Consider the following 24,626-nt stretch of genomic DNA (forward strand, 5'->3'; position numbering starts at 1 on the left):
CTCGATTACTTAGACCGTATCTGTAATACCCCGTATTTTATATTGTTTATCGAGTCGAGTAATTGTGTAGTCGTGTTGATATCGTAAGACCAAGTTACTCGTAAACTTGTTGAGACGGGTTTAGCTGAACGATAACTTACCCATTTACATATCACGTTACCCATACCCATGACCCATATCACGTTACCCATACCCATGACCCATTTATCATCTAACCTAAATTTAACCTAATTTTACCCTAACATTTCTAAACCCTATTCCCTCAACCGCCCACCTCTTTTCAGCGCCCATAACTCACCTTCACGCAAATCGAGAGAGGGAGTGAGTGTGAGTGTTGGCGCGCAGCGGGAAGATCTAGGGGTGGTTGTCGACGTCCGGTGGCAACCCTGGCGGCGGCTGTGGCGGCAGAAAAGGTAAGAGCGCAACCCTTCTCCTCTTTCTGTCGAGTTGTTGGCTGTTGTTTCGTGTCTTACAGGGGCGTTTATGGTGGTTGTCGAAGGGGTATAGGAGTAGAGTGGTGTGAGGCGAGTGTCCTGGTGGTTGTTGGGGTGGTCTTAGGTGGTAATATGGACGGTAAAAGGCGGCAGCGACAGGGGTGGCAAAACGGGTTTGGTTTTGGTTTCGGGGTTTTTAGAGGGGTAAGGTTTGGGTGGCACCACCGTGGACTAGGGGAGGTCGAAACGGTGGTGCTGTGGTGTCTGGGTGCGTGGGTTGGCAGCGAGTTTACGGGTGGTTGTTTGGGCAGTGGTTGATTAATGGTTACGGTGGTGGCAGGTGGAGAACGAGGGGTGTTGGTGATGCGTGGTGGTGAACCAGGCCAAATGGCGGCCCTGGTTTGAACCGCCGGCGGCAGTCGACCCCAGTGGGGGTGGCCGTTGGTGGTTGGGTTGAAGTGGGGACCACGGCTGGTGGTTGCCACGGCCTCGTGGTGGCTTGTGGTGGCGGGTGAGAGCGTGGGAAGGGGGGTTGTGTGGATGCCGGGCTGTTTTGGTTTTGAAGCGGGTTTTCATAATTTAATCGTTATATTTCGTTATGGGTCGTATTCTAAATTAATTAATTAATTCCCGAGTGCATTAAAATGATTAAAGACGGGTTTGAGTCGGGATGCTTGAATTGTTTTATGTTTGATTCGGGTCTTCTTAAAACGTTTAATTCGTTTAATATTTTATTATCACATTAGCTATTTAAATTTAATTCCCGAGTCGTTTAAATAATTGGAAACAGTTTTTGTGTCGGGATTGTTAAAAGAGAAAAGTTTCTATATCGGGAAAGTTTCTATTTTTGGTAAATTTCTATTTTGGGAACGAGAATAATTAAGTAATCAATTATCATTTATTTACCTTTCGGAGGGCGAATTGTTGTGGAAATATTACTGAGCACCCGACTATTTGACTCGGATCCGAGGTAGGGAAATACACTTGACTTACCGGTGTTGTTAAATTGTGTTGAGTTGTTGTGTTACATGTGACCGAGCGGTGATCGATGACTTGTGCGTGGTTGTAATTTATGTTATGATTCATATCTTTGGAGTGTGGTTGACTGAACTGTTCGTGTTGATTATGTTATTTCGTTATTTCGATAGGCGGCATGATTTCATTCATTGATATACATATCATGTTGCATTGATTATTGTTGAGCATTGCATATGCATTGGAGTTGGAGGATGATGTGGTGGTGACGATGTTGAGATACGATGTGATGTTGTGATAAGGCCCGGGCGGGTTCTGCAGACTTGCCCTGGTGTCCTCCGCTAACGGCGGGCGGATCGACTACGGTCGATATATATATAGTCTACCGGGATCGGTATGGTGGGCGTCTTGGGGTGTGTGTGATGAGTTGAGATGGAGATGGAGGTGACGGAGTATCATGCATATCATATTTACTGTTTTATTGTTTTCCCTACTCAACCTCGTGGTTGACCCTGTGTATTCGTGAACACCTGTGATGAACCGTTTTATGGGGAGCAGACTTGACAGGTTTAAAAGATAGGACGGGAGCTTGATGGGCGTGAGACACTGGATCGAAGACACATAGTAGTTAGATCATTATTTAGAAGACTTCCACTTCCATTTATGTAGTTCTTTATAGTTGTTGTAAAAGAAGTTGTAGTAATTAAGTTAAAGGATTTATATAAGTTGCCTTGGAGTTTAATTTGTTATTCACTACCTCGGGAAACCGAGATGGTAACACCGTCATTTATCCGAGGAGTCCTAGTTCGGCCCTTAAATAAACGGGGTGTTACAAAGTGGTATCGAGAGCGAACGATCCTCGTGGCCTAAACCAATGAACCTAATGAACGTAGGATGTGTCTAAATAAAAATGAACCCCTGGGAATAAACTCGCTAGGAGCTCACAGTGCGGTTAAGAAGGCGCCCTTAATGCGTGCTCTTTTGCCCTCTCAGTTTTGAACCAGGCAACCCAAGAGAAAACGAGTGAATGGGGTAGTTAGAAGGAAAACCTTGGATATAAGCGAGTTGATGTATACCTTGAGACCTAGTGCTGAAATTATGATATTTATCTGGATGGATGTGAATGACGTGTTGATAGTGCTATTATGTCTGGTAATATGTGGTTATGTGAACCCAAAGCCATGCTAGTATAGTATCGTGATAGTAATGAGAGACACCATTGAATTGCTTGTTTCTAGTCGTAGCAATCGTGATTAGATGTAAGGGGTAGGTCGGGAGGCGAAGGGACTTCTATGGGATAGATGTTTACGTAAATACAAAAGTGTGAGATTTAAGTTAGGATGAGTTAGTATCGATAGTATGGTTGTAAGAGTTTGGAACATGGAAAATGAATGATTTAGTGTTGAAATCCGTTTTGTTTGATTTTACTCTGTAATTGATCTTGCTGTCATTTCCTTTCTGTTAATTTTCTATGGATGAAAATTTTATGAGAGATAGCCTCGCGAGTTAGTGTCCATTTGGCGTTGGTTTCATGCTTATAGGATATACAGATTAGGAGTAATAAATGTTTTAGTGGGCTGTGGTCGGGAAGTTCCTGTGCAGTGATGTTTTGACCAACGATTTTGTAAAAATCCTCATTTAAATTGTATTAATAATTTTTGCATAATTCCAACTCCATCGATCATAAGATTCGCATATGTTTTCAAATTGATAAGCCACGAAAATTCTTGATGTCTCTATATTAAATGGTAAGTTTTTCAAACTGACCCAAGTTTCGGACCAATTGCTGTCACATACTTGTTGGACCAACTGAGTTGTAAAATTCTTTAAAAAAAAAATTGAATTCTTGAACTTTCGACCTCATTCTTTTTATCACAAATTATTAACTCTCTGTATGTTATGAAAAGTAATATAACTTAAGTTTTCGTTGAACGGCTGTTTATTCGTGATTTTTGAAAGTTACAACGTGAATCATGACACAGAAAATGTGCGTTCTATGCTAAGTTTTCACACGCTTGTTTGATTAATTCATGAGCCTTAGTAAGGTGAAATTATAATGTTTTATATGATGATAGTAGCACGCATGTTCAGTAGTTATATATCTTAACAAGTGATAAAATTAAAACTTAGTTGATAACATTGTTGGCATGATAGCATGAGTAAAATTGGATAGCTTAATTTGATTCTTAATCGAGGGTGAAATGTTTATACGAGTCCAGTTGTTTGCATACTTTGTATACATTGGGCATGATGTAATGTCTCTGGGTGTGCATCTTATTTGCATAGTGGTCGGGTATATATATAAATATAAAACTATATTGTCATATCTTGGTAAGTTGATAGCGTTAAAAGTTAATTGACTGTTCTAACATACACGCATGAATAATTATAATAATTAGGTCTAAATGTCTACACATGAATGGTAGTAATGGTTATGCCTAAATATTACCACATGTAGGATGTCCTCTGAGTCCTAAGGTCCTTTTTGTGAGCCTGTGTGTCTATAGTTATACCTATTGCTTCCATTGCATTAAATTATTTCGGTTGAACCTAAACCTATAACATGATAATAAACAGTGTTGTTATTTTTGTTATTGAATATGTTCGTTATTACAATATCGTAAAAATACTAAAGTGATTCTTGCAATTGCATGAGTGTGATATAAAGGAAACTGTTTGATATAACACGACAATTGGCATATTTATATTCTCGAGTCGTTACTATCAATTATATTAAAATAAAGATTGTTATGATAACCATGTTGACAATTATAATAGGATAATCCTTTGATGATTCACATGATATGCTTTGGTTTAAATGATAGTCGATATAGTTACATCTAATTGAGTCTACAAGTTGCCCAAGTATTTAAGTCGTGCAAATCAGTGAAGTGTCCAAGTTGCTAATCTTTTACCATAGCTAGAATTCTACAAAATATATTATGGCAAACGTATGTTTAAACTCGTTATGCGATATCGTTTGTTTTTCTTTGAAATGAGTTGTACTAAGTTCTTTGGACACAATTGAACGATATGGTTGCTAAAATGTCAAACACATGTGTGATATGGAATTAATGTTGTTGTTGTCAGGGATCATATGTTGTTACTTTTATTAGCGAGTATGTTTCAGAATTTATATCAAACAAATTGACTAATTCGTGTTGTATGTCTGATGAGTCAAAAGGTTTTGATTACGTGTTGAGTTTTCTATGGTTTCAAGGTGTTAAGTAGTGCTTATGTACCGCATGTTTTAATACTCCTGGTGATTTATTAGTGGTAGGGCGGGTCAATTGTTCGGAATTGGTAATAGTTTCGATTTGGGAGAGGAATTGGTGGAGTCAATGTTAGATTGTATACTGGTTCACGTGTATTCTTGCGGTTGGTATTTCTAAAATGGTCGTTCTCTGGTAGATAATGCGAGCTGTGATGATCTTGAGTTGACCAAAACCCTGGTATTACAACAGTTACCCTGAAAACTTGTTTTATAACTTTCGCACACTTAAACCTCGAGGATGAATCCTTTGTCTTAACACCCTTGTGTCTTAATTTGTTAACTTCCCATTTTGTAGGATGGATCCCTACAATGTACACCCGCAAGACTGTTACATGTCACTTGATGCTGACTTTAATGAACATTGTGAGAGACTTTGTGCTGCCATGGACATGTATGGCCATAATGGGCACCCTGAGTATTTAACTAATACTCAGTTAAGAGCGTATACCCTTATCGATTCTATCCCTAACTCTGGTATACTAAAGGACAGCAAGCGCTTCTACATAAGAGAGTTGTCCACCCACTGCATGAGGCTATTCCGTGACCCCAATTACTGCGGCGGGGCCAAATACCCGCCCGAACATACCTTCGACTTTATATCAGGCAACCTGAGACACGAATTTTACGCTAATGTATCTGATGCCGAAAAATACGATCAACCACCCATGCCGGACTTCGGGAAGAGGTGAACCGAGAAAGGGAATGGCATAGAAGTCACCAGAATCAGAGGAAGCGCGACCTAAGGACCGTTAGGTTAGGACTAGTAACACCATGGTCGGTCTGTTATGAAACAGTGTAAACCTTTGGTTCCTTCTTGTTGTTCTTTTAGTTTGATGTTGTGTTTTAAGTCAAGCATGAGCTAAGTAATAAGTGTTACTTGTTGACAATCAGTTAATTCCATAATAAAACCTTGTTTTCGACTTAATGTTACTGCGAAATCTCTTATCATGTGTTCTTTTCTGTTACATGTTGTTGATAGTGATTTTGTTGCATATGTATATGAAAATTGAAAAGGGGTTACGAGGACGTAACCATGCTTTTAGTTGGGTAGGATTGTAAAATCTTAATGTTTATGCTCCACTTGTTTATAGATTGGGGTTTTGATCAAGTTGTAGATCGTAGGTTTGTTCAAGCTGATGTTCCGCCGCGTGGTACCCATATAAATGAGTTCTCTATGTTGTGTAATCAGACTGTTGCTGTTATGGTGCTCTGATAGTTTGCATGAGTTCATGAGTGGTGTTAGGTGCATGAAGTAAGTTCCGGGACGTAACTTTCTTTTTAGGAGGGTAGAATGTAACATTCCGTTTCACCCGCTTAAGATCATGAGTTCTTGTACTAGAAAAATCTGTTTTGGTAACCACGGCGATACTTGGAGGTTTGGTAGATGAGCGAACTTCGGGACGAAGTCCATTTTAAGGGGGGAAGACTGTAATACCCCGTATTTTATATTGTTTATCGAGTCGAGTAATTGTGTAGTCGTGTTGATATCGTAAGACCAAGTTACTCGTAAACTTGTTGAGACGGGTTTAGCTGAACGATAACTTACCCATTTACATATCACGTTACCCATACCCATGACCCATATCACGTTACCCATACCCATGACCCATTTATCATCTAACCTAAATTTAACCTAATTTTACCCTAACATTTCTAAACCCTATTCCCTCAACCGCCCACCTCTTTTCGGCCCCCATAACTCACCTTCACGCAAATCGAGAGAGGGAGAGTGAGTGTGAGTGTTGGCAGCGCAGCAGGGAAGATCTAGGGGTGGTTGTCGACGTCCGGTGGCAACCACAGGCGGCGGCGGCCGTGCGCGAGAAAAGGTAAGAGCGCAACCCTTCTCCTCTTTACGTCGAGTTGTTGGGCTGTTGTTTCGTGTCTTACAGGGGCGTTTATGGTGGTTGTCGAAGGGGTATAGGAGTAGAGTGGTGTGAGGCGAGTGTCCTGGTGGTTGTTGGGGTGGTCTTAGGTGGTAATATGGACGGTAAAAGGCGGCAGCGACAGGGGGTGGCAAAACGGGTTTGGTTTTGGTTTCAGGCGGGTTTTAGAGGGGTAAGGTTTGGGTGGCACCACCGTGGACTAGGGGGAGGTCGAAACGGTGGTCTTTGTGGTGTCTGGGTGCGTGGGTTGGCGGCGAGTTTACGGGTGGTTGTTTGGGCGGTGGTTGATTAATGGTTACGGTGGTGGCGGTGGAGAACGAGGGGTTGGTGATGCGTGGTGGTGAACCGAGGCCAAATGGCGGCCCTGGTTTGAACCGCCGGCGGCAATCGACCCAGTGGGGGTGGCCGTTGGTGGTTGGGTTGAAGTGGGGACCACGGCTGGTGGTTGCCACGGCCTCGTGGTGGCCTGTGGTGGCGGGTGAGAGCGTGGGAAGGGGGGTTGTGTGGATGCCGGGCTGTTTTGGTTTTGAAGCGGGTTTTCATAATTTAATCGTTATATTTCGTTATGGGTCGTATTCTAAATTAATTAATTAATTCCCGAGTGCATTAAAATGATTAAAGACGGGTTTGAGTCGGGATGCTTGAATTGTTTTATGTTTGATTCGGGTCTTCTTAAAACGTTTAATTCGTTTAATATTTTATTATCACATTAGCTATTTAAATTTAATTCCCGAGTCGTTTAAATAATTGGAAACAGGTTTTGTGTCGGGATTGTTAAAAGAGAAAAGTTTCTATATCGGGAAAGTTTCTATTTTTGGTAAATTTCTATTTTGGGAACGAGAATAATTAAGTAATCAATTATCATTTATTTACCTTTCAGAGGGCGAATTGTTGTGGAAATATTACTGAGCACCCGACTATTTGACTCGCAGATCGAGGTAGGGAAATACACTTGACTTACCGGTGTTGTTAAATTGTGTTGAGTTGTTGTGTTACATGTGACCGAGCTGTGATCGATGACTTGTGCGTGGTTGTAATTTATGTTATGATTCATATACTGGAGTGTGGTTGACTGAACTGTTCGTGTTGATTATGTTATTTCGTTATTTCGATAGCTGGCATGATTTCATTCATTGATATACATATCATGTTGCATTGATTGTTGAGCATTGCATATGCATTGGAGTTGGAGGATGATGTGGTGGTGACGATGTTGAGATACGATGTGATGTTGTGATAAGGCCAGGCGGGTTCTGCAGACTTGCCCTGGTGTCCTCCGCTAACGAGCGGGCGGATCGACTACGGTCGATATATATATAGTCTACCGGGGATCGGTATGGTCTGGGCGTCTTGGGGTTGTGTGTGATGAGTTGAGATGGAGATGGAGGTGACGGAGTATCATGCATATCATATTTTCTTGTTTTATTGTTTTCCCTACTCAACCTCGTGGTTGACCACATGTATTCGTGAACACCGTGATGAACCGTTTTATGGGGAGCGGACTTGACGGGTTTAAAAGATAGGACGGGAGCTTGATGGGCGTGAGACACTGGATCAGAAGACATAGTAGTTAGATCATTATTTAGAAGACTTCCACTTCCATTTATGTAGTTCTTTATAGTTGTTGTAAAAGACGTTGTAGTAATTAAGTTAAAGGATTTATATAAGTTGCCTTGGAGTTTAATTTGTTATTCACTACCTCGGGAAACCGGGATGGTAACACCGTCATTTATCTGAGGAGTCCTAGTTCAGGCCCTTAAATAAACGGGGGTGTTACAGTATCTTATTTAATCAAATTACAATGAGACACGTAAATATTACTTCCAAAATCGTCCGTCAATTTTAAGTAATTTAATTAACCCGTATTGTCATACGATCAATTAAATGATCAATTAAGAGTGTTACCCTTTAGGTATGACCTAAGGGGATCAATCTGTCACCACCGTCTCACGACGGAATGTCAAACTCTAGTCGACCAATCATTACCGATATGTGTGGACCAGTTGACAGTAAAATATTACTTCCCAATTGTATTCTTTAAAATGGGACTTAAACATGTGATCATCATGATCAACAGTTGTGATCGCATTATTGTCGGAGGACACATATTCCAACAATCTCCCACTTGTCCTCGACAAGTGTGCGTCACCAATTCTCTTGTCCTATTACTATCCCCCACTCAATGCAAGGTGTCTTTCAGGTCGTACTTGCAAGTGATCATATCGAGAGTGGTTTCCTCGATCTGGAGAATAACTGATTGACCGGATTTATCTACCATAGATATCTTCCGAGCATGGCCACGCATTTCCAGTTCATTACTCCTCGAGTGGCCCTGAGATATTGTTTATAACCCTGACTAGGGGTGGACAATTCCTATCGCACTCATTCCCTTCGACTAGACACAACCATCATAACCCAAAATATGCCCATTTGACCCCATTTACGAAGATCGTAGTAACACAAATCAAAGTTAATCTGAAACTGTGCCATCTTAGGCAAATAGTCTTTAGTCAAAAGAATCGACTCATTAGAATACTATAGTAGCTCTTGCCACGACCAGGCTATATAAATTTGCCAGAACTCTATAAGCGGTCATAAGGCCCGACAAAGTGTTCCTAATAGTCTGCCTATGTGATCGACTAGTCATTCTCATATGACTCCATGGCACTTGAACTTGCCATCAATCGCATCACATTCTAGTTACTTCGAGACGTCACCTCATATAAGTAACTATGGGCGAATACAATGCTAATCCGTGTTCACTTTAATGGGGTTCAATTGTCTCTACAACCCGTTTGGATGTAACAAAGTATAAGGTGAGTTAATAATAACTCAAACGACAAATGTTGACATCACATTCGGGTAGTCAATACCGTATTACAACCTTGTGATGCATATCGTAAGTGTGTAAACACTAGTTGATTGCAATAGAAGTTTAACATACCATGTGTCCATGTGTTCAAACTTCTTATAATCGCATTTTCCTTTACATTCATGTTATCTTTCATAGCATGAACCTTACCAAGTACACATATAGGTTCCCAACCTTGATTTGGGTTCTTTATCTTGAAAGAACTTCCCTGTCGATTATCACATAACCAATGAATTTGCGGTGAATGATATAACTTGCACTGATCAAGTACTCCACCCACTCACAATGCACTAGGTAAATGTTTTGTAGAGTCTTGCAACAATTGTCAAGATGATTAGCCTAGTACTTCTCACAAGTCCTAGCATATTAGAAAATATTAGTTTTGAGTAACTTCTTACTTCAACTAAGTATCTTTCCTAACCTTTTATTTCTCCTTTTAGCTTGAAAAGCTTAGGATTTTCATAAATCCTTACGTGTGTTCGAACTTTAATATGTGCAACCTCTTGACACATAACAGAGTGTTCTGTCCAAAACTGAAATCGCTCATCAGATTCTCCTCGAGAATTCATGACGATTCTTCTATGGCTTGCCAATAATCCATCATGCTCTTATGCATATGATTCATTATTGGACATGTGCATGATTATTCTAATGGCGGAAACATTAGTAACTAATAATCATGTGATCAACCATTCTTAGGTTCAATGAACGACCATGACTGCTAATGGCAATTCCATTTTCATTTACATGAATAACCTACGTTTCTCGTTGATTCGATGTGTATATCTCAATACTTATCCAACATCTCATGATGTAATTGGATTCATCATAGTCCATTTTCATCCAGAATTGAAAACTCAAATACCTTCTTTGAAAGAAAGTATTAGCTCGTCATTCTCAATGAGTAATGAGTTATAAACTTTTACAAGATGATTGCTCCCACTAAATTCTATGTCTTCACATGATAATTTCCAACTCCCACTTAATTCCACATGTTTCGTAATTGACTACTCAATTGAAACATTTCAAGAATTGAAATATATATTGCTTTGCTAAGTTATTAAGATAAAACCATATATGTTCCCATCATATCCTTTCAAAATACCTATTTTGAAGAGGTCTCATCTTAACCTTATGGAAAGAGATTTTAATCTCTAACTCATTCATTTTATAATGATGCGTAGCAATGTCATTATTTAAATATGAATAATATCTAATACACGTCCTTCAAAATACCCTTTTCGGAAGGAGGTTTAACCATTTCATTTTCATAATGAGGTTAAGTAATGACATTAGCGTGGTTAATACTTAACTTAGCTATTGTGGATATCGGTATATCAATCCTTGCAACTTCTAGTCATAAATCTCATTTATTTTCTAGGATGTAACTTTGATTCATTTAGGCTCTTAAGTAAATATCAATATTGAAACTATTGGTCAAATGTTATTCATAAACTAGTCAAAAATCTTGTTGAGACTTTACATTAGTCATTCTTATTCCAAAACCTTCTTTTGGTCTCCTCGTGTAGTTATCTTGAGAACATATTCTTTTGATTACTTCACTTGGTCTCTTTTCTCATGTAGATCTATTCGAGACCATAGATCTCATCTATTCGTGTATACTATATAAATAGATATACCTTTATTCAAATCATTCTTCCTTGCGTAGATCTCATTTACACAAGTACACAAATTTATCTTGGTGTTCTTTGTGTCTTCATTTTTCTCCCACTCTATCTTTAGAATGAATACACTAGAGATTCAAAGATAGCTTATGAGACACAAATAATGATTTTTGAAGTATAAGGAGGACTATCTCATAGGTTGACTAATTGTTTTAGATTTGATAAGTGTACTTGGTAATTAACATTCCTTTAGGAGAGTTCATCAACTCAATCATCACTTTATAATTGATCATATACAAGCCTTAAGCTTGTGGACATATAATGAATCCCATCATTATAGTTGTCTATTAGATCACTTTAAGTGAATGATCATACGTTTCTATGAGCAAGCGGATAAAGACGAATTTTAGAACAAGGATAAAATACGATAAAACGGGTGACTTGGGTTGCAAACCAAGCCACCATTATCCAAAATACAACCATTATCCAAAATACATTTCCATGTCGAACACGGAAATCAAAAGGTTCTAAAATCCGAAACATAATTAAAATAAGACAATAAAAAGCGAAGCTTCATTGAAGCTATTCTTAGCTTCTTGATGGTTTCTCAAGCTTGCTTTTCTTTTCCCTTGTCCTTGCTTGGTGGAGGCCCTATTTACAATAAAAAGGGGATACATTATCACAACTTTATATCACAATACCATAGTTGAATTAGAAACATAAAAGAAAGGATAGTCATTTACCTACTGGAGTGATCTTTCCAGCCTTAATGTCACCAAGGTATTTGGAACAATTTCTTTTCCAATGTCCAACACCATTACAATAATGGCATTTATCAAGAGGACCTTTCTTGATTTTGGAAGTGCTAGCTTCATAAGACTTAGCTTTGGTGAAAGTGGGAGCTTGCTTCTTACCCTTATTCCCATTCTTCTTGAACTTCCCCTTGCTTTTGGTGCTAAGGTTAAGCACATCCTTAGGTGGGTTAACATTTAACCCCATGTCTCTTTTGGCTTGCACAAGTAACTTGTGCAAGTCTTCAAGAGACACGTCCTTGTCTTGCATGTTAAAATTCACCCGGAATTGAACATACGCTTTGACTTTGGATAAGGAGTGTAGAATCCTATTTACAATGAGTTCTTTGGGGATTTCAACTTTTTGAATCTTCAAAGTCTCGACTAGCTCCATTAATTTGAGCACGTGAGGGTAACCTTTTGGCCCTCTTTGAAGTCGAGATCAAAGAATGCCGCGGCCGCCTCATATTGGACGATCCGCGGAGTTTGTGAAAACATTGTCACAAGCTTGGAATAGATTTCATTAGCGGTGCCCATCTTAAAGGCTCTCCTTTGGAGATCCGCCTCCATCGCAAAGATCAACACATTTTTCATTGCGGCGGACTCCTTGTGGTAAGCCTCATATGCTTCCCTAGTAGCGGCACTCGACCTAGCATTAGGTTCGGGTGGAGAGGCCTCGGTGAGGTAACGAAGCTTGTCGTCACCTTGGGCGGCTAATTTGAGTTGGGCATCCCAATCGGAGAAATTTGACCCATTCTTTTCAAGTTTACATCGGTCCATGAAGGATCGGAGCCATGAAGTATTAGTGAGAGGTGTGGCGTTGATGTTTGGAGTGGCCATTTGTTATGAGAAATTAAAGCGGTCTACAAAACAAAATATAGAAGGAATAAAACATATGTCGTTTTCAAAATAATAATACTCGTAAAAATATTAATTTAAACAAGTTTTATTGCATTTATCTAGTGACCTCTACCCAACTTAGATAAATGATTCCAAGACCCAAATTCATATCAACTTAGGCACGGGGTAGCCGATGAAACCCTTATTAATATAACTCGGTGGATTAACTTTTAATCGATTCTACTTTTAGAACTCTTGGTCGATAAAATTACTCTAATGTTTATCTATAGCCCGGAACACATGCGACTACGGTCACGAATACTTCCGTTGAGGTCAATCCAAATTTCGAATAAATGTGTCCATGAGCCAAATTCACATTAACTTGGGCACGGGGTAGCCGATGAAACCCTCATCAACATGAATTCGGTGGATAGACATTTATCACCCACTTCCCCTACGTAACAAGGTTTGTACTCCGGGGTGGCCGAGTGCACTCCCTCGCGAAATAGGTTTTCATGGTTTCTACTATTTGGTAAGGCTATGTCTCAATTGATTGTTTTAGCGAGAGGTCATGTCAAATTATTATCTCTCACGTTTTAAGTGAACTAAAGCGGTGAACTACGATAATTCTAATTGACACGGTCGATAAACTCGATAAAATGATGATGCATGTTTTAGTTATGGCGATTTAGCGATGCATGCGACATAAAAATAAAATGCAAAACATAAAAATAAATCCTAGTATGACCTTGCTAAAATAGAAAATCTAATTAACTATTACATATTCGGAAACCAACTCCATTGGTCCCTTGAACTTCGGTTTTGGCACGCATCTCGAGGTAACACCGTCTTTATGTATCGCCTTCTTGTGTGACACCGTCTTCAAGGAACTCCGGAATAAATAAATTACATAACAAATTACATAATTTCCTATTATACATTTGTAATTAAAATAAAATAAATCTATTAAATTACAAAACGGTGATACGAGATCACAATAAATTACAACCGAATCGATAATCCCATACATTTCGGGTAATATCAATTAAAAACTAAGGCCATACTAAGTGAAATTACATAATTCAAAATTACATAAAATAAAATTATGACAATCATAAATAAAATGCAGCATTATAATATGTATGAACATGCCCAATTTTATGCTAAATCGCCTTTAAGGAGCCAATATCGTATATTAAACGGTTTTTACGGATTTGCGTGATTTAACGTTTTATAATCACAATAATTACATAAATTCATATTTATGTACAAGTTAATTACCCTAACCAACTTAGGACTCAAAATTAGTCTCCACTAACCATTTGACTATAATTAACTTATATTTCTTAAAATTGTTCATTAGTGGACTCAAAATTACTATAAAAAGCTATAAACTTCAAATAAATCACAAAAATTTCAAATAAATTCAAAATTTGAAATTTAAACTCATGAACATTCTGGAAAAAAAATACCATGACACTCATAATGTTCAAAACTTAGGTTAATAATTTCGAAATTTATCGGGAAAAACAATGCTGCAGTTTATCGGATTTATCAATTATAATCATAAAAACATGAGAAAAATTATATTTATCAACTTTTCAATTTTAGATCTGAAAAAGATAATAAAATGCAACATGTGACATTTTTCGTTAGTCATGAAGTATGTTTTAGCAATTATTCACTAATTAAGTCACTATTTATGCTATTTTTCATCAAAAATTCATAAATCATGCATGAAGACTTCATTATAGCCTATTATTTTACACACATCTTGTAAAATTGCATGTGACAACATACTAAATTTATATGACCATATTCAAAATTTATCTCATATTAACCCATTTTTCATTTAAATTCGATTTTTATCATGAAAAATCCATATTTCGAGCATAAGAACTCCAAAATTTTTGAAAAATTACAGGTTATCTAAAAATAATATATGTGAAAACATATCCAACAACCACTGTAAAATTCGAAGTTTAGCTAATTTTAGTCCGAAAATGACATTTTAATCATAAAATCACATTTTTAATGCCATTATTATGTAAGATGAACAATAAAAATCCATAAATTAACCAAAATATCCTAAATACATTTTAGGATCAGAAACTTTAACATGCATAAATTATTTCGTGATATATCATAATAACACAAATTTACAAGTTTTATATGTTAATCGTATAACTCGGAAAACCTATAACCGATTTGCATGCAAACAACCAAAAGCTCATGATCCCGATTGTTTAATCTAAATAATATTAATCTAAATAAAATTGACCCAAAATATGGAATTTTGTCTCTTATTTTCGGTTAAGAGAAGGGAGAAGATGGAGTAATTTATCTCTCTAAAACTCTATATTTTAGATGATGTTAGAATGAATAATACACACTAGCTTCTGATGCATACATAGCTTTCTCTTGGGAAGAAAAGGTGAGCATGTATTGGGTTATCTCCTCTCCCCATTTTCGGTTTTCCCATAAGAAAAGAGCAAAATATTTTATTGTTGAAATATGTGTCCTCCGACAATAATGCGATCACAACTGTCGATCATAATGATCACATGTTTAATTAAGTCTCATTTTAAAGAATACATTTGGGAAGTATTTTTACTGTCAACTGGTCCACACATATCGAAAATGATTGGCTGACTAGAGTTTGACATTACTGTCGTGCGACGGTGGTGATCAGTTGACCCCCTTAGGTCACACCTAAAGGATAATACTCTTAATTGATCATTTAATTGATCGTATGACGATACGGGTTAATTAAATTGCTTAAAATTGACGGACGATTTTGGAAGTAATATTTACGTCTCTCATTATAATTTGATTAAATAAGATACGGTCTAAGCGGTAGAATTGTTTTATTACTTAGATGAAATTATTGTTTAAGGAAACAATTGCATTTGAATGAATAATTTATTATAAATACAAGATGTTGTGATTTATAATTGGTAAATTATTTTGGTACAAGTAATTATGAATTACTAAGTAAATTTTGTATATGACGTATTTTATTAATGTGTTGATTTTTAATATGTTAAAAATACATAACATTTTTACATGACATGTTACATGTGACAAATTGACAAAATAATGTGTAAAATGGATTTTCCATTTTACACTAAATGGACCGAAATAATGGGGAGTATTAGGTATATATTATGTTAATTATGTTAGTGGTAAACATAATCATATTAGCCTAATACTAGCCATGTATACCTACTTGATCTTGTGAAGACAACCTTGTGTATGCATTGGCCATTCCCTCCCCCTCCTACCCGGTTTTATGAAGAGAAAAGCTATAGGTTTTTCTCTTTATTTTTACCTTATATACTACCATAAGATTATGTGATTCATTCATTCATTCTTCATCTAAAATAAGAGTTTTTAGTGAGATAAAATCTTCCTTTTTCTTCCTCCTCTTAACCGAAAATAAGAGAACAAAAATAAAGATTTTAGGTCAATTTTATTTAAATCAATATTGTTCTAGTAATAATAATATTAATTTTGTTAAGAGTATATATTGGGTATTATTCCTTGGGAGGGATTCTATACTTGAATCCTTTGTTGATCCATTTTAGGAAAGCTCAAGAACAAGTAAGAAGGAGATCTTACTTGTGCCCAATAATCCGAAATATCAATGTAAGGGTTGATTATTTCTTCCTTATTTTCTTTATTGTTTGCATGCATAAGATCAATGTTTAATTTTATGACTAAATTAAATCATAACATATATGAATATGTTAATTAAAGAGATATAGATTTCTAATAATCGGTATCATGAGCTTTTGGTTGTTTGCATGCAAATCGGTTATAGTTTTTCCGAGTTATACGATTAACATATAAAACTTGTAAATTTGTGTTATTATGATATATCACGAAATAAATTATTCATGTTAAATTTTATGGTCCTAAAATGTATTTAGGATATTTTGGTTAATTTATGAATTTTTATTGTTCATCCTATATAATAATGGCATTAAAAATGTGATTTTATGATTAAAATGTCATTTTCGGACTAAAATTAGCTAAACTTTGAATTTTCTAGTGATTTTTGGATATGTTTTCACATATATTATTTTAAGATGACCTGTAAATTTTCATAATTTTTGGAATTTTTGTGCTCGAAATATGGAGTTTTCATGATAAAAATCGAATTTAAATGAAAAATAGGTTAATATGAGATAAATTTCGAATCTGGTCATATAAATTTAATATGTTGTCACATGAAATTTTACAAGATGTGTGTAAAATAATAGGCAATAATGAAGTCTTCATGCATGATTTATGAATTTTTGATGAAAAATAGCATAAATAGTGACTTAATTAGTGAATAATTGCTAAAACATACTTCATGACTAAGGAAAAATGTCACATGTTGCATTTTATTATCTTTTTCAGATATAAAATTGAAAAGTTGATGAATATAATTTTTCTCATGTTTTTATGATTATAATTGATAAATCCGATAAACCGCAACATTGTTTTTCCCGATAAATTTCGAAATTATTAACCTAAGTTTTGAACATTATGAGTGTCATGGTATTTTTCCAGAATTTTCATGAGTTTAAATTTCAAATTTCAAATTTATTTGAAATTTTTGTGATTTATTTGAAGTTTATAACTTTTTATAGTAATTTTGAGTCCACTAATGAACAATTTTAAGAAATATAAGTTAATTATAGTCAAATGGTTAGTAGAGACTAATTTTGAGTCCTAAGTTGGTTAGGGTAATTAACTTGTACATAAATATGAATTTATATAATTATTGTGATTATAAAACGTTAAATCACGCAAATCCGTAAAACCCGTTTAATATACGATATTGGCTCCTTAAAGGCGATTTAGCATAAAATTGGGCATGTTCATACATATTATAATGCTGCATTTTTTATGATTGTCATAATTTTATTTTATGTAATTTTGAATTATTTAATTTTACTTAGTATGGCCTTAGTTTTTAATTGGTATTACCCGAAATGTATGGGAATATCGATTCGGTTGTAATTTATTGTGATCTCGTATCACCGTTTTGTAATTTAATAGATTTATTTTATTTTAATTACAAATGTTAATAGGAAATTATGTAATTTGTTATGTAATTTATTTATTTCGGAGTTCCTTGAAGACGGTGTCACTCAAGGAAGACGATACATAAAGACGGTGTTACCTCGAGATGCGTGCCAAAACCGAAGTTCAAGGGACCAATGGAGTTGGTTTCCGAATATGTAATAGTTAATTAGATTTTTCTATTTTAGGAAGGCCATACTAGGATTTATTTTATGTTTTGCATTTTATTTATATGTCGCATGCATCGCTAAATCGCCATAACTAAAACAAACATTATCATTTAATCGAGTATATCGACCGTGTCAATTAGAATTATCGTAGTTCACCGCTTTAGTTCACTTAAAACGTGATAGATAATAAATTGACATGACCTCTCGCTAAAACAATCAATTGAGACATAGCCTTACCAAATAGTAGAAACCATGAAAACCTATTTCGCGAGGGAGTGCACTCGGCCACCCCGGGGTACAAACCTTGTTACGTAGGGGAAGTGGGTGATAAATGTCTATCCACCGAATTCATGTTGATGAGGGTTTCATCGGCTACCCCGTGCCCAAGTTAATGTGAATTTGGATCATGGACACATTTATTCGAAATTTGGATTGACCTCAACGGAAGTATTCGTGACCGTAGTCGCATGTGTTCCGGGCTATAGATAAATATTAGAGTAATTTTATCGACCGAGAGTTCTAAAATTAGAATCGATTAAAGATTTAGTCCACGGAGTTATATTGATAAGGGTTTCATCGGCTACCCCGTGCCCAAGTTAATATGAATTTGGATCTCGGAATCATTTATTATAGTTGGGTAGAGGTCACTATATAAATGTTCATATCTTGTTAGTTTATTTACAAGTATGATATTAAAAAGACAAATGTTAATATTTCCTTTTCCTCCATACTTGTAGTTCATTACAATGAATCCATCAAACGCTACCGCACCGATAACTATTGAGTCATACCACAATGTTTTTGACGACGTTTGCTCCAACAATGATTTTGACACTACTAGAGAACTTCATTTTGGGATAGGTTCGGATGGAAACCTTAACTTCATCACTTCTACTAGACCACCTACTACTACTAGATCTCGTGTGAGCCCATCTCAGGAAGACCGCCTCATACAATCTATAGGATCTTTGTCTCTGGAAGATAAAGATGCCAAAACTAGTGGGAGCTCAAGCAATCAAGTTCTTGCTTCAAAGGGCAAAAAGTTCAAGAAGAAGGGAAAGAAAGTGAAAAACTTCAAGCAAGTTAATGATGAGTGCCATTATTGCTATGGCATGAGACATTGGCTTAGAAATTGTCCCGTATATTTGCGAAATATAAGGGAAGGAATCATCGTTCCAAAAGGTAAAATTCCTAAGGAAATTTATGTTATTGATATAAATTATACTTCCACTACGACATGGGTACTGGATACCGGTTGTGGTTCTCACCTTTGTAATCATTTACAGGGTTTAAGAGACGTGAAGAGGCTTAGCAAAGGAGATGTGGATCTACGCCTTGGAAATGGAGCTCGAGTAGCGGCCGAATCCAAAGGAACTTATGTATTAGCTTTGCCTAATGGATTTGAGTTGTATTTACATAATTGTTTTTATGTGCCTACACTCTCTATAAACATTATTTCAATCGCTATGTTAGACATGGACGGTTTTTGTTTTGTCATTAAGAACAATCGTTGTACTATTTCAAGGAACGACTTGGTTATAGGCCAAGCTTCTTCTATTAATGGCATTTACATTTTAGAAACCTCGAATCCGACTAATGATATCTATAACATTCAATCAAAGAAACTCAAATCAAGTGACCCAAATGAAGCGTTCATTTGGCATTGTCGATTAGGTCACATAAACGAGAATCGCATCAAAAGATTAATTTCGACTAATGTGATTACACCATTTGATTTTCAATCATATGGAACATGCGAATCTTGCCTTCTTGGAAAAATGACTCGAAATCCTTTTAGTGGTAAAGGGACACGAGCAAGTGAACTATTGGGACTCATACATACCGATGTGTGTGGACCAATGAGTATCACCGCTCGTGGAAATTATGACTACTTCATAACCTTCACCGATGACTTGAGTAGATATGGGTATATGTATTTAATGAAGCATAAAAGTGAAGCGTTTGAGAAATTCAAGGAATTTCAAAACAAAGTAGAGAACCAATTGGACAAAAAGATAAAAGCACTACGTTCCGATCGTGGTGGAGAATATCTTAGCCTTGAATTCGATTCACACTTGAAAGGTTGTGGTATTATATCACAACTTTATCCACCTGGAACACCACAACTCAATGGTGTTGCCGAAAGGAGAAATCGAACCCTACTTGATATGGTTCGATCCATGATGAGTCAAACCGAGTTACCAAACTCGTTTTGGGGATTTGCAATCCAAACGGCAATTATATCTTTGAATAATAGTCCCACAAAGGCCACCGAAAAGACTCCATTTTAAATGTGGAAAGGAAGAGTTCCTAATCTATCCTACATGAAAATTTGGGGATGTGATGCTTACGTCAAGGCTAAGACCGACAACAAGCTTGCCCCAAGATCCGAAAAATGCACCTTTGTAGGTTACCCCTCGAATTTTCGAGGATACTACTTCTACAAACCTCAAGATAACAAAGTGTTTGTGTCTTGCGAGGCTGTCTTCTTAGAAAGAGACTTTATTTCTAAGAGACAGAGTGGGAGAAATTTTGAACTTGATGAAGTTCAAGAGCCACAAACCGAGGTAGAGACGCAAGAAGATGTTCCTTCGTCGTCTAACGTGGTTGTCCCTCCTCCACTAAGAAGAACGGGTCGAGTTATTCGCCATCCCGATCGATATGTGGGACTTATCGAAGAAGATGGAATACTTGATGTGTTGATTTTAGAAAGTGACGAGCCCGCTACCTACAAGGCCGCAATCTCTAGTCCTAATTCCTCCTTATGGCTTGAAGCCATGAAGTCCGAAATGGATTCTATGCATGAAAACCAAGTTTGGGACTTGGTAGATTTGCCTAAAGGGGTAAGACCTCTTCAATGCAAATGGATTTTCAAAGTCAAGAATGGCATAGAATAATATGATGTCTACAAAGCTAGGCTAGTGGTAAAAGGATTTACCCAAGTCCAAGGTCTCCATTATGATGAGACCTTCGCCCCCGTAGCCATGCTAAGATCCATACGGATTTTGTTAGCGATTGCCGCATTTCATGATTATGAAATATGGCAAATGGATGTCAAAACCGCTTTTCTAAATGAGCATTTAGAAGAGGAGGTGTACATGATACAACCCGAAGGTTTTGTTGATTCTAAGAATCCTAACAAAGTATGCAAACTTAAGAGATCCATTTATGGTCTTAAGCAAGCATCTAGAAGTTGGAATCATCGATTCAATCATGTTATAAAAGAGAATGGTTTCACACGAAGTGTTGAGGAACCATGTTTATACATGAAATTCAGTGGAAGCAATGTTGTGTTCCTAATCTTGTATGTCGATGACATACTACTCATTGGAAATGATATTCCGATGTTATCTTCTGTTAAGAAGTGGTTAGGTAACCACTTCCAAATGAAGGATTTAGGAGAGGCACAACGCATATTAGGTATCCGGATCCATAGAGATAGATCCAAGAGGATATTGGCACTAAGTCAAGAGTCTTATGTTGATAAGATTCTTTGACGGTTCAGCATGGACAAATCAAAAAGGGGTTTGGTACCTATGATAACTGGGACTATATTGAGCAAGACTCAATCTCCCTCCGAACCCCATGATGTTGAACGCATGAAGATGATCCCTTATGCTTCCGCTGTTGGATCAATCATGTACGCCATGATATGCACACGTCCTGATGTCTCGTATGCCTTGAGCATGACGAGTAGATATCAAGGAAATCCAGGTGAGAGTCACTGGATTGTCGTCAAGAACATCCTTAAGTACTTGAGAAGGACTAAGGATTCTATCTTAGTGTTTAGAGGAGACACCGAACTCCGTGTTAATGGTTACACGGACTCAAGTTTTCAAACAGATAGAGATGACATGAAATCACAAGCTGGTTTCGTTTTCATGCTCAATGGTGGTGCCGTTAGCTGGAGAAGCTTCAAGGAAGCTGTGACCGCAGATTCAACAACGGAGGCTGAGTACATTGCGATCGGAAGCGCCAAGGAAGTCATGTGGATCAGGCAATTCACGGAAGGTCTAAGAGTAGTACCTACCGCCAATGATCCCATCACTCTCTATTGTGATTATAGTGGGACGATCTTCCAAGCTAAAGAGCCAAAGTCTAGTAATAGATCTAGACATGTACTTAGAAAATATCATGTAATAAGAGATTTCATTGAAAGAAAGGAAATTGCGATTTGTAAGGTTGGAACGGATGACAACATAGCCGATCCGCTCACCAAACCTTTATCGCAGGCCAAGCATGATGGACATGTTGCGTCCATGGGGCTTAAACGTGTATCAAGTTTATGTTAGATTTTGAAATGAAATAAAAGTGTTGTTTTTGTTCATGTTCATAATCGAATTTGTCTTTTATCTTTTCTTTATACATTGTTATATCCAAACGGGTTGTAGTGACAAGTTGAACCCCATTAAAGTGAACACGGATTAACATAGTATTTGCCCATAGTCACTTGTATGAGGTGACATCTCGAAGTGACTAAAGTGTGATGCGATTGATGGCAAGTTCAAGTGCCATAGAGTCATATGAGAATGACTAGTCGATCACATAGGCAAACTGTTAGGAACATTTTGTCGGGCCTTATGACCGCTTATAGAGTTCTGGCAAATTTATATAGCCTGGTCGTGGCGAGAGCTACTATAGTATTCTAATGAGTCGATTCTTTTGACTAAAGACTATTCGCCTAAGATGGCACAGTTTCAGATTAACTTTGATTTGTGTTACTACGACCTTCGTAAATGGGGTCAAATGGGCATATTTTGGGTTATGATGGCTGTGGCTAGTCGAAGGGAATGCGTGCGATAGGAATTGTCCACCCCTAGTCAGGGTTATAACAATATCTCAGGGCCACTCGAGGAGTAATGAACTGGAAATGCGTGGCCACGCTCGGAAGATATCTATGGTAGATAAATCCGGTCAATCAGTTATTCTCCAGATCGAGGAAACCACTCTCGATATGATCACTTGCAAGTACGACCTGAAAGACACCTTGCATTGAGTGGGAGATAGTAATAGGACAAGAGAATTGGTGACGCACACTTGTCGAGGACAAGTGGGAGATTGTTGGAATATGTGTCCTCCGACAATAATGCGATCACAACTGTCGATCATAATGATCACATGTTTAAGTCTCATTTTAAAGAATACATTTGGGAAGTATTTTTACTTGTCAATGGTCCACACATATCGGTAATGATTGGTGACTAGAGTTTGACATTCTTGTCGTCGTAGTGCGACGTGGTGATCAGTTGACCCCCTTAGGTCATACCTAAAGGATAATACTCTTAATTGATCATTTAATTGATCGTATGACGATACGGGTTAATTAAATTGCTTAAAATTGACGGACGATTTTGGAAGTAATATTTACGTATCTCATTATAATTTGATTAAATAAGATACGGTCTAAGTGGTCGAATTGTTTTATTACTTAGATGAAATTATTGTTTAAGGAAACAATTGCATTTGAATGATAATTTATTATAAATACAAGATGTTGTGATTTATAATTGGTAAATTATTTTGGTACAAGTAATTATGAATTACTAAGTAAATTTTGTATATGACGTATTTTATTAATGCGTTGATTTTTAATATGTTAAAAATACATAACATTTTTACATGACATGTTACATGTGACAAATTGACAAAATAATGTGTAAAATGGATTTTCCATTTTACACTAAATGGACCGAAATAATGGGGAGTATTAGGAATATATTATGTTAATTATGTTAGTGGTAAACATAATCATATTAGCCTAATACTAGCCATGCATACCTACTTGATCTTGTGAAGACAACCTTGTGCATGCATTGGCCATTCCCTCCCCCTCCTACCCGGTTTTATGAAGAGAAAAGCTATAGGTTTTTCTCTTTATTTTTACCTTATATACTACCATAAGATTATGTGATTCATTCATTCATTCTTCATCTAAAATAAGAGTTTTTAGTGAGATAAAATCTTCCTTTTTCTTCCTCCTCTTAACCGAAAATAAGAGAACAAAAATAAAGATTTTGGGTCAATTTTATTTAAATTAATATTGTTCTAGTAATAATAATATTAATTTTGTTAAGAGTATATCTTGGGTATTATTTATTGGGAGGGATTCTATACTTGAATCCTTTGTTCATCCATTTTAGGAGAGCTCAAGAACAAGTAAGAAGGAGATCTTACTTGTGCCCAATAATCCGAAATATCAATGTAAGGGTTGATGATTTCTTCCTTATTTTCTTTATTGTTTGCATGCATAAGATCAATGTTTAATTCTATGACTAAATTAAATCATCACATATATGAATATGTTAAGTAAAGAGATAGATTTCTAACACAAGAGCCACAAACTCCTTACTATACATATTCATCACATATCTGATACCAATTGTTAGAAATCTATATCTCATTACTATACATATTCATATATGTGATGATTTAATTTAGTCATAAAATTAAATGATGATCTTATGAATGCAAACAATAATAAAATTAAAGAAGAAATTATCATCTTACATTGAAGATTTCGGATTTTATGGGCACAAGTGAGTTCTCCTACTCACTTGTTCTTGAGCTTCCTTAAGTGGATGAACAAAGATTCAAGTAGAGAATCCCTCCCAAAGATTAATACCCAAAGTAACAACTTAATAAAATTAATATTATTATTATTAGAACAATATTAATTTTGTATAAAA

The sequence above is a fragment of the Silene latifolia genome, chromosome 2 (assembly GCF_048544455.1).
Source record: "Silene latifolia isolate original U9 population chromosome 2, ASM4854445v1, whole genome shotgun sequence".
Lineage (NCBI taxonomy): Eukaryota > Viridiplantae > Streptophyta > Magnoliopsida > Caryophyllales > Caryophyllaceae > Silene > Silene latifolia.